Source organism: Hemiscyllium ocellatum, chromosome 19 (assembly GCF_020745735.1).
Source record: "Hemiscyllium ocellatum isolate sHemOce1 chromosome 19, sHemOce1.pat.X.cur, whole genome shotgun sequence".
NCBI lineage: Eukaryota > Metazoa > Chordata > Chondrichthyes > Orectolobiformes > Hemiscylliidae > Hemiscyllium > Hemiscyllium ocellatum.
Window position 1 is genome coordinate 14,928,508 of NC_083419.1, and position 13,629 is coordinate 14,942,136.

The window sequence follows — 13,629 nt, forward strand, 5'->3', positions numbered from 1 at the left end:
TTAAAATCGAGCAAGTTTGACACACATGCATTCAGACATCTGAAGCAGAAGAAATTGTAAATGAATACAAAAGACTGCTTTTTCTACCTCACGGCAATTAACTTGCTTTGAGACCAGCAAATGCAAAGATAATGTTGTAGTGTAAACTTCCACTTCAGCAGGATTAATTTGAATCTGGCACCAAATCATGTCTATTGTTTGATGCCCAGCATAAAGTGAGGATTGCAGATGCTGGAGATCAGAGTTGAGAGTGTGGTGCTGGAAAAGCATAGCAGGTCAGGCAGCATCCAAGGAGCAGCAGCATCGACATTTCAGGCATAAGTGCTTCATCAGGAATGAGGCCTCTCTCTCCTGCTCCTTGGAGGCTGCCTGACCTGATGTGTGTTACCAGCATCATACTCTCAACTATTGATTGTTGTCCAGTTATATCAAGTAGAATAAGCAGTTAATCACAATTAAGTATTTGTACTTGAATGAAAATACACTAGGTTGACATTTAAGGGTAAGTAACTGGAAGACAAAAACAGAAACCAAAATAAGTGCATATTTGTTACAGTGAACAAGCAACAGTCTCAGCTGTAGAGAATATTCTCTTCTCCTCCCCAATATTCTTTTCTCTGAAAGACAACAACATACCCAAACTTGGAGTGGCCCCATGTCATGATGGCGTGATCAATGTTTCCACCCGCACTGCAGTTCCTGTTCTTAATCATCATGGGGTGCAAAAGCCATGAACCTGCTAGGCAACTCAAAGATTGAAGCTCTTCCAATGCTACCATCTGGATCCCCATTTCTACCTCACTCAGTCTCATCCACCTGACCACAGGCTAAATCAGATTTGTGAAATGTGACTGCCCTATTTCAGACAGTTAAGTTCCAAAGTTTTTTTTTAAAATTCAGTCTGGAACTTAACACCAAGAATGTTAATTAACAATGTTTTTCCAACACCTCTTACTATAAACAGAATCAGAAATGGTGACATGCATTGGTATTGCAGTGAATGCCACTAATGCAACTGTCCCAAATGCATGCCCAATCAGCAGGTAGGCTTAATGGTTTTTCTCTAAAAACTGGAGGACCAAAGCATATTGTTGAGGCCGGCTCCATACAAAGCGTTCAGACCAGTGGACAGTAGAAATTTGCAATATTCTGGGCAGAAAGTTGGAGGATCAAGACTTTGTGGACCATGTTCCTGCCAAAGCCTAACTAGCCAACAGTCACACTGAAGTATCCTCTTTGGTAATGATTTGGTTAAATTATAGTTAAATACAATAAACCTTGCTAAGAAATTTACAAATTTTGGTCAGAAGGCATCTGAATTCGGCACTTCAGCAATCAGTTCTTCTAAGATTAGTTGCCTCCTTATTGGCATTCTCCTCCTTCTCACTCTTATCACACTGGGCTAATTTCTGTTCTAAGGCATACCTTTAGGGTAAAGCGATAGAGTTAGGGTTAGATGTAATGCTAACAGATTGTAAGGTTGCTTATTAGAAACATTAAAGTGGTCAATCGCTCTGGAGTACTTGTTAAGATTTTCAAGTTCATTTGTAAACACTATTTTAAGAACTTCCTTTTCAATACAGGAAGACATTGCAGGGCTTGAAATTCTGATCCACCCTGCCACAGGAAGCCATTTGAATAAGAGTTACAGAAAACTGCCTCCAGCATAGGTTGAGTAAGCTCTGAATGTGCTGTACTCCAACAATAACACCATGGAGACAGAACATCCCAAAGCCTGTTTATTGTAACTGGCGAATTCAATCAAGCCAATCTAAGGTAGGTGGTGTCCAAGTGCCACCAGAACATTACCCTCTCCACCAGGGGCACGAACATTTTAAAGCACTGCTCCCCCCACCCCAAACTTCAGGAACTCTGACCACAATGCCATGTTTCTTCTCCCGGCTTACAGGCAAAAGCTCAAGCAGGAGACGCCTTTGGGAATATGGGTCCAGTGCTGGTTGGAGGAGGCAGAGGATCAACTCCGGTGCTGTCTGGAATCAGCTGATTGGGCCAAGTTCAAACAATCCACAGGTATCTTGGACGAGTACGCCACCATCATCACAGACTTTAGCAGCGAGTGTGTGGAGGACTGCATACTGAGGAAGCCAATCCGGGTGTTCCCCAATAGGAAACCTTTGATGAATCAGGACATACAGAACCTGCTAAAAACGAGTTATGAGGCCTTAAGATCAGAAGACCCACTCAACTATAAGGAATCCAAGCATGACCTTTGCAGAGCCATTAAGACAGCCAAGGACCAATACTGATCCAAACAAGAGACCCGGACAGACACCCAGCGATTATGGCAAGGACTGAATGACATCACATGTTCTAAAAAGAGACAGTGCAAGATAGCAGATGATGGCACGTCCCTCCCAGATAGTCTCAACACCTTCTATGCTCGCTTTGAGCAGAATTTCGGCAGAGAGGTAACATCCATTCCAACAAGTTCTGATGAACTTATCCCAACAGTCACTGCATCAGAGGTCAGATCAGTTTTCCTTTGTGTGAATCCAAAGAAAGCAATGGGACCAGACGGAGTACCAGGCCGTGCGCTCAGATCAACTGCCAGAGGTCTTCTTGGACATCTTCAACCTCTCTGCAGCAGGCCACTGTCCTTGCCTGTTTCAAAAGGGTCAATATCATTCCTGTGCCTAAGGCAGCTCATGCAGCACGTCTCAATGACTACCCAGTGGCCCTAACTTCGGTGATCATGAAGTGCTTTGAAAGTCTGGTCATGGCATTAATTAACTCCAATATCCCCACTAATCTTGACCCACTCCAATTTGCCTATCGGACCAACAGATCCACGTCAGATGCCATATCACTTGCCCTTCACTCCTCTCTAGAACATCTTGACACCAAGAACAGCTATGTAAGAATCCTACTCATTGACTACAGTTCAGACTTCAACATTATGTTCCCCGGAGACTAATTACTAAACTTAGTGATCTCAGACTAAGCCCCACTCTCTGCAACTGGATCCTTAGTTTCCTGACCCACAGCCCACAATCAGTGAAGACTGGGGACAATATTTCATCCTCACTAACACTCAACAAATGGAGCGCCCCCAGGGGTGCATACTCAGCCCCCTACTGTACTCGCTGTATACCCATGACTGCATCGCCAAATACCAGGTTAATGCCATTTACACGTTCGCTGATGACACCACCAGAGTTAGTTGAATCTCAGATGGCGATGAAACAAACTACAGACGTGAGATGGAAGACCTGGAAAAATAGTGCTCTGAGAACAACCGAATTTCTCAATGTTGGCAAAACCAAGAAGTTCATTATTGACTTCTGGTGGGATGTTACTCATGCCCCTACACATTAACAGCACAGAGGTGGAACGAGTGGAGAGTGTCAAGCTCCTGGGAGTGGTCATCAATAACAGTCTTTCTTGGACACTTCATGTGGACGCACTGGTTACAAAGGCCCAACAACGTCTCTTCTTCCCCAGGCAGCCGAGAAAACTTGGCATGACTGTGAATGCCCTTACCAACATTTATTGGTGCGCCACAGAGCATTCTGTCTGGATGTATCCCTACCTGGTATGGTAACTGTACCATCCAACATCGCAGACTGTTAGAGAGAGTGACGAACTCAGTCCGGACAATCACAAAGGCCAACTTCCCATCTTAGGAATCCATCTACCAGGCCCTCGGTCAATGAGAATGCTGGCGGCCTTTCCAAGATCCATCCTACCCTGGCAATTCTTTTCTACAACCTTTACCATCAGGGAGAAGATACAGAAGCCTGAACATACATTCATACATACACACACCAGCCAGTTTTAAAACAGTTTCTACCCTACTGTTGTTAGAATACCGAACAGACTCAAATTCTTAGCATTCAACTGTATCTGTTTTGGTTTTTGCTGCTGTTTACCTATTATTTACTTATCTATGCTACTTAACTATGATCTGCCTGTGTGGCTCGCAAGACAAAGCTTTTCACTTTACCTTGGTAGACATGACAATAAATTCAATTCAATTCAATTCAATTCAGAGAGAAAAAAAAAAGAGTGCTGATCATGAAAGGAGTACTGTACTGGCTGACTTATAGGAATCTTTCAGGTCTGCAAGATGTAACTCATATGGTACGTGATTATTACATGGTCTTTAAATGTTTGCATTTAACATGTCTATGTGGGACTTCAGAAAGTATTTTGTGAAAAATAGCTCGAGAGACTGGCTAAGAAAAAAAACTCAGTGTCCAAAGCATGTTAGATTCAAAATTGGCTGAGGAAGGAAGCATAGGGATGTTACTTGAATTTTTTTTCAGGTTGTTTCATAAGGCTCAGCATTGGGGCCTTTGCAGTTTGTAGTGTACATTTGTGATTTGGACTTAATGTGGGTGAATGATCAAGATATTATCAAATGACAAAAATTGTCAGGATGATAAAAAGTGAGGATAGCAGTAAGGATAGCAATAAACTATGCTGAATATCAATAGTGGTCAGATGGGCAAAAGAATGCAAATCAACTTGCAGAGAGCTAACAAGTCAAGAGATTGAACTATGAATGGTACCAAAGATAGCAGGGCAAGTAGCTACAGGTGGTTAAGGAGGCATGAGGAATATTTATCTACATTGGTCATGGCAGAGAATACAGTAGAGCGATTATGCGAGATTTGAGTAGTCAGATCTTTGTTGGCCAAAGACAAAGGCTGAATTGTTTCCTTTGGTGTTGAAAACATGTATGATGAAGGACTGGGCTTCTGTCTGTTGGAGTTAAGAGCAAGACATGACTTGGAACCACAAAACATTAAAGGATGTTGGAATAAATGTGGAGATGCTTTCCTTATGAGAAATGTATGGTTTCTGCTTGAAAACCAAGCACCAGGTGAAACTTTATGGCCATGACTCTTTGGAACTGTGTCTAAAATGAGACACTGAAAGCAGAGTCAGACTATTTAAGGAATGATCACATAGATTCTTGGTAAGGAAAAGGTTGATGGAATGTGGATTTATCATTTGCTATCATGTTATTAAGTGGCAAAGCATGCTTCATCTACTTTTGCTTCTTGGTCACGTTACCAACTTAAGATATTCTTAATTCATGCCTGCCAGGTTGTGGTGGAATAAGTCCATAAGTTGAATACCAGACTGTACTTACATCAATCCAAGAATTACTACAGCATTAGGGAATGAAATTTAAAGAAAGGAGATAACAGGAAAGAAACTTGGAATATGCCATGCTTAATATCCCATTTGCATAGTTACTGGAGTGACATTCTGCTCGGGTGTCTCGAGCTTTTAAAACCCTACAAGATAATCACAGGTTAGTTATATTTGCTTTATGAAACAAGTCCTTTAAACATATTAAACAGCTCTAATAGCCCTGGCTTTGGTAATAATTTGCATGGAGAACTGATGCTAATCATGGAGTTCCAGCCTGAAACTCTTACTGAAGGAGTTAAGACAAGTGCTGTTTTGCCTGACCTGCTGTGATCTTCAGCAGTTTGTTTTCAGATCCGGGCGCTAGCTAGAATGGATGTTAAAAAAAGACAATTGTAAGATACAAATCTCACAATAATGTGAATTATTCATCCATTGAAAGGTTTACTTTTTATTGCACAAATAGTCCAGAGAATTGATTAAGAGCTAATGTCTCAACATATGAAATCAAAAGCTGTTGATGGTCAATTCTCATCTGGAGGGAAAAAAAAGTTTTATGATAGCCCTTCTTGCTATGTCGCGCTTTGTGCCAGCAGATCCAATGGGCACAGTTACCTGGAAATCACACCAGCCTGCGACCACTGCGTGGACTCCAGATCATGGACAGTCATCAGCAGGCTCCCAACCATTTCTCATGGTCCTAGACTGCAATTGTCTGCCTAGGGTAACAGCCATCTGTAGACACATTTCTTGTGGCTTTATGGAAGTCCCACTTCTGAGATAAGATGATGAGTAAGCATCGATATGCAAGGAAGAAGAGTACACAAATAGTAGGTACATAAAGACTGCAATATTATTCATCTCTATTTGCCATGCACTGAGTTGTCCAGTGTAGTCATTACAAATTGCATTACAGATATTTCAAATCCTTCAGATAAATGAGGCAGAGGGACTAAGGGGGTTCTAGCATAAATGGAAGTAAACAAATTGTTAACCCACTTTCTGCCAATTAAAAATCAGAGAACATGGAATGCATAACTTCACATTCCAGCCCAAGTTAGATTTTTATAAAGCCTCATGGGATTAAAAAATAGCTCACTACCAAACCATAGTAGAAAAAGTACACCCCATCAGAACATATGAATTTGCCACCATTCTGATTAAAAGCAGAAATATGGCCATTGCAATTCAGCTTAAAAGATCTCAAATGAGGGGAATGGAAATAAGTTTTAAAAAATGGAAATTATAGCTACACCAGCATGAGTTTAGCCCACATTACTGTAAATCACAGAACAGAGGTGCTTAATCAGAAGCCAGGAATTTTTCAATGTGAAAGACTTTGGAAGTACATTTCTAAACTGTTTTCTGGTATTCATGAGGTTCTAAAAAGAATGCATATAAAATACTTGTTGCAAAACAATCCTTTAGATTGTAGGGAAAAATATGAATCATACTTCTAGATAGAAACAAATCTATTAGATTGTAAAATTTTAATTATACATAAAGACAGAAATATCTAAATCTGACTTTTTATTTTACAAGATTAATTCAAAGCCTAACAGTCTGCATTTGAAGAGTCTTTGGCTTCTGATGGATTTGGCAGAATTGAAAATTCTAAACTTGAATGGTCCAAGATGCAAGTCAAACAGCTTTTAATTAGATCTCAGAATTCACCTTCTCTTCAACCAGTTATACATAGCTTCAAAATCTCTCTTTAGGAATGTCTCTGTTCTGTTTACATCTTTCTCCAAGGAAGAATATTGCTCAGACATATTTTGAGACAACTGCTCATGCTCATCATTTCTCATTGAGTCAACATGAGCTTACTCTAGACCCCCACATGAACATTCAAAGTGAGACAAGTACTCATACTGTTGACCCCTTCTTGACAGTAGTTGGAGGAAGGCTGCAGCTTGCTTTTGGAGTTCCTGGTACTTCTCATGCATTAGAAACTGGGTGGTGTTCCTTGGGGCCCTCATACCAGGTGCTCTCATGCCATTGAGATGAACAGGTCTGAGCAAAGCCCGAAGGTCAATACAATTGCAGGTTCATCCTCTTCTGTATTTGTGCCATTGCTGCTTCCTTCTCCTCCATTTCTGCTGACAAATGGAGCAGATTTTGGATCTGCCAAATTTGGACTTCTTTGGAAAGTGGGGCTTTTTCCAACCTTCAGTGATAACATTACCTCCCATGGTCTCAGGGAGGGAGCAGGAAGGGAACTCACCACCTCACTTTTCCTGAGGCCTAATCCCAATTAAGAAAAATTAAAGCCTTTTAGAAACACCCCAATGCCACTCAAGCACGAACAGTACAAAATGAGCCCGAGAAGATGTAATCGGAAAATTGCGCAGTGACTACAATAGGCAAAACTAAAGCTTCCTTGACAACCAACTGGAGAAGGTGGACGAAGATGCAGTTCAGCAAATGCAGAGATCAAACGTCTCTCACTAACACCCTGTACAAATCAGGAAACACACCTCCGCCCAGCACAAAATACCGCTGTCTGAAACTTTTTTTTTCGAAGAAACTGAAATCCTGAGGGTTTAAAGGAAGCCCCTCTTGGATCTACCTGCTACAATCACCACCTCCCGCTTACTCCTCCGCCTCTCCCAGCAGACACTAACCGACAGGCTTCTGGAAAGGTCTCTTATACTCACAGTCTGCGCACGCAATCTCACGTGCACATCGAGGGGGCGGGGTCAGATGGTTGCCCTGGGATACTGCCGGTCAAGTCCGCCCGCTGGCCAGGTGACGTCACCAACGGCACAAAAGTGCCCCGATGACGGTTGCTGAGTGAGTGAATTTTTTTCCTTTTTTCGCCTCCTAGTTTTTTTTGGGGGGGCGGCACAGCGTCAACGAAAGTTTAAGAAGTTGAAAAGGTGCGATGTTAAAAATCGTAGCGCAGTACAAAACCTGTTTGGATATCAGAGTGGGCAGGTTAATGGGTCGCCAGGATGAATAGGTACAAGGGCTGATATATGGACTGCTTGGTGGCCAGATACATGGGATACCATGATGAGCAGGTCAACTTACCATGGCATTTCATGTGTAATATTGTTGTGAAGACAGACAAAAGGGTTAGAGCAAGGGACAGGTGGATTTTGTTGACTATGAGATCCTTAATTGGCTTTGCCAATCAGGAAGCCCTGGCTGACAGATATAAACCTGAATATTTGGAGGGGGTCGTTAGGGCTGACTGCCTGCCCCTCTTTCGCGGTTACGTTAGGGCCCGGGTGTCCTTGGAGAAGGAGCACGCGGTGTCCACCAACACCCTGGAGTTGTTCAGGGAGAGGTGGGCGCCGCAGGGAGTGGAGTGCATCATTTCCCCCTCCAACTCTATTTTGATTTAGTCCCTGCCCTCCCCTTCACTGTTTGTTCACACAGCATTGCCTTTTGACGTGAAGGGCACTGCTTGTCACAGGCCACTCGGGTGTTTTCCTACTTTTCCTGGTGGTGGAAATTGAATAAAGATTTGTACACCTTGTGTCTCTCACTGTGTCTCACACCTGCACAAAAAAAATAAAAGAGGAGTGTCCCCTTTGATGTAAAGGGCACTGCTTGTCACAGGCCACTCGGGTGTTTTCCTATTTAAAAAAAAAGAAAAAAAATAAACCTGAATATTTCCTGGTGGTGGAAATTGAATTAAGATTCGTACACCTTGTGTCTCTCACTGTGTCTCACACCTGCACACACACACGCCATGGGTGCTGGGGGAAAAAAATAATAAGCACTACCACAGTTAGGCGGTAGTGTGGGGGTTAGGAAGAAAATCTAAAAAAAAACAAGAATGTCAGAGATTTTGTTCACTCTGAGAGCTGGCTCTGAGGGAGCTGGATCAGTGTGTGAAGGACTCTCCTTTTTGTATCAGGGAGGGGACTGATTCTGAGCTGGTTGCCCACATCCAATGTGTACTGATGCTGTCGGTTACTAAAAGAAAAACCTGAATATCAGAGAGTATAAGGACTGACTGAGCTACATGGTCAGAGCTCAAGTACTTTGCGCATGTATCTAAAGGGTGATTTGATGACAGGATACCTGCTTCTGTGCAGCTATTTTCAAAGATAAAGACAGAGAATGTCAACCCTTAAACTTTAGTTTTCAACCTACTGGTACAAACACAATTAATCTAGAAGGCAACTTGAATTTTACATATAAGACAAGAGTAACGTCAATAGCAAATTGAGCTATTCTTGACATGTGTTGAGAATTTTATACAGGAACCCGAACCCCCAAAATGTGATCCTAAACCTGAACTTCAAAGTGTGTTGAAAATGTGTTGCTGGAAAAGCGCAGCAGGTCAGGCAGCATCCAAGGAACAGGAAATTCGACGTTTCGGGCATAAGCCCTTCAAAATGTGTTGCCAGCAGTGGAATTGTGGGCTGACTGTGGTGTTAGTAGTCATTCTGGTGTAAAGATTACTGCAGGTTAGCTGTACTGGCATGAGTCACTTCGTTAAATTCTAGTTTAATGTATTGAGTAAATTTGAGGACCTGACACCTCTGAGTCATAAGGTTCTAGGTTCAAGTATTGCTCCAGGACTTGAGCATAAGAATCAAGGCTGACATTCCAACTTCAGAACATTGGAAGTGCCATCTTTCAGATTAAGCGTTGCACTGTGATTCCGTGGCACTACTTTAAAGAAAAGCAAAAGAAGTAATTTTGGTCACCTGATGAATATTGCTCCATCAAACAACATTGTAAAACTCATATATCTGGTTTGCAGTTTGTGGGAGTTTGCTCTGCCGATTGGCTACAATGCCTCTTTTTGTTACACTTCAAAAGTATTTTATTAGTTATAGAGTTATAAAGTCATAGAGATGTGCAGCATGACAAAAAACCCTTTGGTCCAACTTGTCCATGCTGACCAAATGTCCTAAATTAATCTAGTCCCATTTGCCAGCATCTGGCCTATTTCCATTTTAATATTTCGTATTCATATACCAATCCAGATGCCTTTTAAATTTTGTAATTGTACCAGCCTCCACTATTTCCTCTGGCACTTCCTTCTACCCTCACCACCTTCTGTCTGAAAAAGTTGCCCCTTACGTTCCTTTTCAATCCTTACTATTTAAATCTGTGCCATCTAGTTTTGGACTCCCTTGCCCTAGGGAAAAGACCTTGGCTATTGACCCTATCCATATCCTTTATGATTTTATAAACCTCTATAAGGTCATCCCTCAACCTCATACACTCCAGGGAAAACAGCCCAGCGTATTCAGCCTCTCCCTATACCTCAAACACTTCAACCACTAACTTGTAAATCTTTTGAATCCTTTCAAGTTTAATGGCATCTTTCCTATAGCAGGGAGACGAGGATTGAATACAGCATTGCAAATGTGGCCTAACCAATGTCCTGTACAGCTACAAAATATAGCACCTTACTTTAATCTCAATGAAACTCCATCTGCCACTCCTTGGTCCATCGGTCCATCTGATCAAAGCCCTGTCAAACACTTAAGCAACCTACTTGGCTGTCCATTACACCACCAATTTTGGTGTCATCTACATATTTACTAACCATACCTCCTACATTCACATCCAAATCATTTATATAAATGACAAAAAGCAGTGAACCCAGCACCAATCCCTGTGCCACACCGCTGGTCACAGACCTCAAGTCCAAAGAGCAAATCTCCTCCAAAATCCTCTGTCTCCTACCTTCTGGTCAATTTTGTATCCAAATGTCTATCTCTCCCTGTATTCCATGTGATCGAACCTTGTTAACTTGTCTACCATGCGGAACCTTGTTGAATGTCTTACTGAAGTCCATATAGACAATGTCCACCACGCTGTCAATTCTTCAAAAACTTAATCAAATTAGTGAAACATGATTCCCTCACACAAAGTCATATTGACTATCCTTAATCAGTCCTTGCCTTTCTAAATACATTTAAATCCTGTCCCTTAAAATTCCCTCCAACAAATTGCCCATCATAAATGTCAGGTTCACTGGTCTATAGTTCTTTGGCTTTTCCTTTCCACCTTTCTTAAATATTGGCACCACATTAGTTTACCTCTAGTCTTCCGACATCTCACCTTTGGCTTTTGATGATACAAATACCTCAGCAAGGGGCCCAGCAATGCTTCCCTCGCTTCCCATAGAGTACAACTGCTTCATTCCTGGGGATTTATCAACCTTTATGCATTTTAAGATGCCCATCACCTTCTCCTCTGTAATGTGGACACTCTTCAAGATATTACTATTTATTTCCCTAAGTTCTTTACCTTCCAATTTCTTCTCCACTGTAAGCACTGATGGAAAATGCCTAATTAGAATCTCACCCTTCTCCTGCAGATCCACACACAGGCTACCTTGCTGAATTTTAAAGGGCCCTATTCTCTCCGTAGTTACTCTTCTGTCCTTAATGTATTTGCAGAAATCCTTTGGATTCTCCTTAACCCTATTTGCCAAAGCTATCTCATGCCCCCTTTTTGCCCTCTGGATTTTCTTCTTAAGTATACACCTACTGCCCTTACACTCCTCTAGGGACTTACTTGATCCATGCTATCTATACCTGATATATGCTTCCTTCTTCTTCTTGACCAGAAGCCTAATTTCTCTCGTCATCCAGCACTCTCTATATCTAACAGCCTTGCCATTCACCCGAACAAGGACAAGGAGGACTGCAGATGCTGGAGAATCAGAGTCGATAATGTGTGGTGCTAGAAAATACACAGCAGGTCAGATAGCATCTTGAGGAGCAGGAGAGTCAAAGTTTTGGGCAGAACCCTTCACCAGGACTTCTGATGAAGGGTCTCGCTCAAAACATTGACTCCTGCTCCTCGGATGCTGCCTGACCAGCTCTGCATTTTCCAGTGCACACTTTAATGACCCTAACAGTGATATACTGTCCCTGGATTCTCATTATTCTCATTTTTAAAGACTTCCCACTTTCCAATTATCACTTTGCCTGCAAATATCCATCCCCAATTAACTCTTGAAGATTCTTGCCAGTACTGTCAAAGTTGGCCTTCGTCCAATTTAGAACTCTCACTTTTAGATCAGAGTCAGAATGATTTGAGATATTCATTGGTCCTGATAAGGATTATATAAATGCAAATCCTTCTTTCTGTCCTTTCTCTCTCTACCCTCTTGATGCAGTGATACTGTCCCTATCTATGGGCCAGAAGGTCTGGGTTCAAGTCCCACCCATCCGAGATGTGACATAAAACATCAGGACAGGTTTGTGAAATGTCTACAAAATACACCATCTTTCACCATTATTTTTAATTCCTTAAATTTTATGTGTACATGATTGCTGGAACTTCTAACTTGTAGAGGGAATTTTTAACTTGTTCAAAGTTCACCCCCTTACAGAGTCAAAAATCTATCCATAATTTCCATTGACAAGTCTCTCCCCTAATTGTATAGTTAATTTACTGCTCATTTATACAATGAAATGGAAAATTGGACATTGAGTATAATGGCTAGCCAGTTACCTTACTACTTATTGAACTGCATCTTTCTGTAGGTAGGAAGGAAAGGTTCAGATCTTTTTAGTTGCTGCAAGGATGAGAACATTTTATTCCTTGGCAGAATTCTGACTTTTGGATTGTGGCTCTTTTACAATTTTTACTAATGGGCAGTCATCCATCAGCCTGTCAAAATTGCTACCATCCAAATACCTTTTACTGATGGAGCAAAATAGCCCTGACCTAACCATAAGCTGCAACCCAGCTTCAGCCTCCAGATCCTGCCCAGGATGTTCATATTTATACAATACTTTGTAATATTGTTATAACAAAGTGAGCAAGGGGAATCGGCTCTGCTCTTTTTAAATCCCTCTTGGTTAGTCGCAACAACTTTTTAAAAAGTGTTGTTTTTATACACAACTGCCATACCCTTCACAACTCAATGGAAAATGAAGGAATGGAGGAATTTTAGTTCCCAACTTATCCCGGGAAATTTATCATAAACCATGACATTAAACACATACAAACGCATGTAATAAACTTAAAAATAGGAGAGGATAGTACAGTCAGAGGAATTAAGCAGTGCTGCTTAAAAGCCTTAGAGCTACTATCTTGTTCTCTCAGCAGTATTGATAATTGTATAATTTTTGCGATCCTGGTGACTTTTTTTTTAATCAAAGGTGCGATTTCACTGGGCACAGACTTTAGAGGTTGAGAGAAAAAAGAGTACTGAAGTCTTCCAGGTGCTGTTTTTATGGATACATACTCTTTGCATTGTCAAGTAAACTCCTGAAATATGGTTTGTATACTCCTGAGTCTACCTACAGTAATTTTTTATTTGTCTGGTTTCACTGTCTTTAGTTGAAATGGTAAGATTAATGTGGCCAATTTAGTGTATTCTATATGGGTTCCATTGACTTGCCTCAATCTGTTGTTAGACAGTCAAAGAAGTCATTTTAGTTTGGTATTTGATTTTTTAAATAAAAAGCACTTTAGTTCAAATAGGTCTCAGGTATTAAGTCAGATTGTGGAAGTTGAATATCAGAGTCAATATTTACCATTATCAAAACAATGTGTTGAGCTATAATGCACAAA